Raw genomic sequence first — 4453 nt, forward strand, 5'->3', positions numbered from 1 at the left:
CCAAGTTCAATAATTTTTAAGATAAATAAGCTAAGCATACCTGGGCATAATTTGATATGGATAATTTTGAAGCTGTCTTAATACTTATAACCATGTTCACTGGATCCTTTGTTTATTATTGATAAACCAAGAGGTAGGCTGTTGTCATACAAGCCCAAACAGGAAAAGGCAAGGTCAAAAGGCGTTACGATCCTGGGTTTAGACAACCTGTGTGACTGCTCCACCAGCCTCTGCTGCTCCTTTGCTAAATGAACTCTATCAGGCTAAGTGATGCATCTTGGTTTCTTTCACTAACAGTTATTCAAACAGCACCTGCTTGTTCAATATTTAGAGAAGACTTACATAACAAAGTAAATCTAGAATACTTAGTATGGTGCTTGATGCCTGAAGATCATTCAAAAACTTCAAAGTACACAAACTATTCTGCTCCATCGAGGCCTACACTGATTTCTTTTCTGTTGGATGTGGCAGACGATACTCACCCGAGGACAGGATAATTAGTATATGTTTCCAGCCAGGGAGAGTTTGAAGTTGCCATGCTTTTCTCTAGTTTCAATGCACCCATGTTCCCACTAAGATGATCTCTCCTTTCATTAATATTGCAGTGAAAGTCCTTGTGCATGAGGATCTGCAAGAGCAGAAAGTAAAGTTGCATGAGCTACCAGCCCTATTTAGATCAATCCCACAAACCCATTCATACTTAAAAGCAACAGTTAGACTAAGGTTCAATAGTAATAGTGTCTGTTTAATTTGAGGGGTTGGATTGAAATTAGATCTGAAAACAATGAAAGAATCAGTGAATCAGTCTTGGCTAACCATTTTTGGTTCAATCTTTGAAACTGTTTATGGCATCTTTTTACTCATTATTACACCTACTGTCTTCTTGTATGACGGCGCTGTGTTCTTCAACTTGTATTCCAAGGCTACTTGGCTATATCGAGGAACTACTTGTGCACAACTCTAAAGGCTACTCTGTGGCTGGGGTTTTGGCCTGAGGGGATTGGTGTCCCACAGAGGTGATTAAGGAACTCTATGACTATAGTCAGAATCCTATCCAAGTAACGATTTCATGATGAGTTCCCTTAAGACAATGCTTTCACCTCTTCCTTTTGTTTTACATCTCAAAAGAAATTAATTTCATAGATAGATTTCAATACACAGTATTTTATAATGTTTATATTGAAAAATCAGATATGTGACATGTCTATCTATGAAGATTAATACATAATATGAAATGTCTTTTGATCAATAGATATCAGATCGAAGAACTTCTTATCTAATGTTGCATCTACAGAACAGAAAATAGTTGATCTCTTAACATACTTCTGCAGTAAACATAGTTGTTAGTACATGAATTCTACCATCCTTGTTCCATTGTCAATGAATTAAAATAACAGATGAAAAAAAATTTTTGTCTTTGGTCCCAGTATCCTTTTTACAGGTGAAAATTCTTGAGGCTGCCTTAAGTTTGATGACTGAAAAGTTAACACTAGCTGAGAGCCTCCGGCCTTCAGCTCTTCCCTCATTCCTATCTGAGTCATAGGAAAGCAAAGTCATAAATCATGTTCATTGCATACTCATGTTTAAAAATAAGATACATCTTGCCCCACATTCATATGTGAGTGCTTAAATAACATGTGTTCTAAAGCTTACTTGCTTTGAATTTAAGCAAAAATATCATAGTTTATGGCACGCTGGAGGGTTTTTTCACATAATATTTTTGTAAGATTTATTCAATATGTTGTGTCTAGCTGTGGTTCATTGTCCATTATTGTAGACTGTTATAATTATTATATATTCTAACACTATTACAACACTGTCATTGTTATTATAGATTCTCTTGTTGGTAGACTTTCACACAGATTATAATTTTCAGCTAACATGAGTGATTCCATGATGGGTGCTTTGATGTAGGTCTAACTGAACACATACTCAGGAAAGTCATAGTGTCTGTGCCTAACATAGGAAAATTGCCAGTGTATGGAAAATGCTAGGAGTAAACTTTACAATCTATTTCTCCCAAATGAATCTTTGTCCTACACTTATCACATGTAGATTATTCTATTGATCCATGTATTCTGCAGCACATAACATTATAGACATTCAAATTACTGCCAATTGAAACGTAAATGTTATCTACCTGTGGCCTTGCTGTGCTGTGGGATTCTGATTTAAAAAAAAAGTCAGGACTTTCTCTTCAGGGAAAAGTTGTTAATGTGCATGCATGGACTTGAATGATTTCTTGTTCATAAAGAATCCAAATGATGGGGACTGGAGAGATGGCTCAGAGGTTAAAAGCACTGTCTGCATTCAATTCCCAGCAACCACATGGTGTCACAACTATCTATAATGGGATCTAATGCCCTCTTCTGACACAAAGGTATATATGTGAATAGAACACTTACATGTATAAAATAAATAAAAGTCATTTTAAAAAGAAGGGAAGAATCCAAACGTTTTTAAAAAATGGAGGTGTGCTTTATTCATATATAGAGCTATATAAAATTTAAAAAAAAAACTCTTTAAAAAGAAAAAGAAAAAAATCCAAATAGTTAAGAAAAAATGGGAGTGGGATGATCTTTTCTTCTTTGGCTCCCTGTATGGTAATTCACTGTTAAAAAACAAACAAACAAACAAACAAACAAACCACGTAAAGCTGTGATTCTAGAGATGTCCTAGACGTAGAGGAAGTACTGTAACAAGGTATAACGTAAGCATTTTGACAGAGACTAAACCACGTAGCAGATTTTCTGTCCTTTCTTCAAGGTCTCTGGAACAGCACACTAAGTATGGCAGGGGTTGTGTTCAAGTTTAATGTATATTCAAGAACAGTGCTTGGCCTCCATGGCTATTTTTGTTTTTCTTTTCCCTGGCTCTTAAGGCCCTTACTTGTCTTTGATGGGTGAATCCCTTCAGGACCAATACACGTCATCCTGGCTTATACTCCTGTAGCATAATCACATGAGTGGCTGGTTTTTCTTCAAATCAAGTCCTCAATAATGCTGGAGACAAATCTTGTCATCAATGAGACTGTACGATAGGATCAAATGTACCCACAGTGATAAAATCATGATATCTATGGAGATTTTAAAGACACCAAAAGTTGAAAAGCATCCTCCAAATAAGTTATTTGGGTTCTAACCAAGTCTGTGTGAGACATGAGCAGGGTAGCAGGTTTGTGATATACAATCTGTTGATGTTCAACTTTGGGGACTCGATCTAATGTTGTTGGACACACTTTATATGTTAGTGTCTTGAGTGGCACCCAAATGCCTTGAGAAATAAAACTCCTTAGACATTCCTGTACAGGACCTCCAACTTGGGCTGAAACATTCCTGGAAAAGTCTCCAAGTATTCAAGTGTTGGATGGCAGAGAGAGAGGGGAAGGAGAGAGAGAAGGAGAGAGAGAGAGAGAGAGAGAGAGAGAGAGAGAGAGAGAGAGAAACTGCCTGTGTTCTATGTGTCTATGTTCCCTTTGACTATATCCTCATTCCAAGTCAAGGTTATCACATCGTTTCTTAGATTCCTTTCCAAGGGCTTACATACATCAAAGGATATCACGATCGCTTCAAAATCTGTAGTCTGGACCTTGGAGATTAAGTTTTAGGATTCTATGCCTGTGTGTGTGTGTGTGTGTGTGTGTGTGTGTGTGTGTGTGTGTGTGTGTGCATGTGTGTCCCTCTGTTCATTCCCCAACATTGATATTTGGGATTGAAACATGTATAATGACCCTTGTTTTACAAACAGAAAAATTCCATTGTACATACAAAACCCCTTGAGTCTCCCCTGGAATTCAAAGCAGATCTAATAAAGTGATGTTCACGTGATTTCCTGGTCTGTTGTGATCAAATAGATGGTCCAATGGTCACAAGAGGGAGACAGATTAGGAACAATAAATGGCAGTAATACATCCTACAAAAAAATTTTTTAACGTTAAAAGAAGCTTTTTACCACACTTTCATTCAACTAGGATAGTGACTGGGACAATTATAACAATAGATGAAGTCCAGGGGTGGCAGTTTCTAAGGAAGAGAGGCAAGAAGGTTAATTTGTTTCACTGGGTGGTGGAATCTCAAGACAATATTGCTTGTAAGCTGGTCAGTCTCTGGAGTAACCAGGGCAGGTCTGTGTCCTCTGGAGTCACAGCTTAGCCTCTCAAGATGGTCAGTTTTCATGCTATGGATGGGTCAGGAACTTGCTCTCAGTTATCCTTCAATGCCACCTTAGCTCTCCTGGGCTGGATCCAGGGGATAACCTCTGCCACATTTAGTATAATGGGAGAGGAAAGAAAAAAGAAAGCAAGCATATCCAGTAGGAAGAAAATGGTCGGGCAGTGGTGGCGCATGCCTTTAATCCCAGCACTTGGGAGGCAGAGGCAGGAGGAATTTCTAAGTTCGAGGCCAGCCTGGTCTACAGAGTGAGTTCCAGGGCTATACAGAGAAACCCTGTCTCA

At 38.1% G+C, this 4453-nt stretch overlaps 1 long non-coding RNA gene across 1 annotated transcript in view; it reads right to left on the reverse strand.

Moving 5' to 3' along the window:
• The window catches only part of LOC116081863, a 17385-nt gene extending 14382 nt beyond the window's left edge, over window positions 1-3003 (reverse strand). Inside the window, exons 1-2 of the long non-coding RNA XR_004115045.1 lie at window positions 2890-3003; window positions 483-628 (exon numbers count right to left, since the gene is read on the reverse strand). This is a non-coding gene — a long non-coding RNA (uncharacterized LOC116081863). The remainder of the gene's footprint in view (window positions 1-482; window positions 629-2889) is intronic.
• Between the last annotated feature and the right edge of the window lie 1450 nt (window positions 3004-4453).

This window comes from Mastomys coucha, unplaced genomic scaffold (genome assembly GCF_008632895.1).
Source record: "Mastomys coucha isolate ucsf_1 unplaced genomic scaffold, UCSF_Mcou_1 pScaffold7, whole genome shotgun sequence".
NCBI classification, from domain to species: domain Eukaryota; kingdom Metazoa; phylum Chordata; class Mammalia; order Rodentia; family Muridae; genus Mastomys; species Mastomys coucha.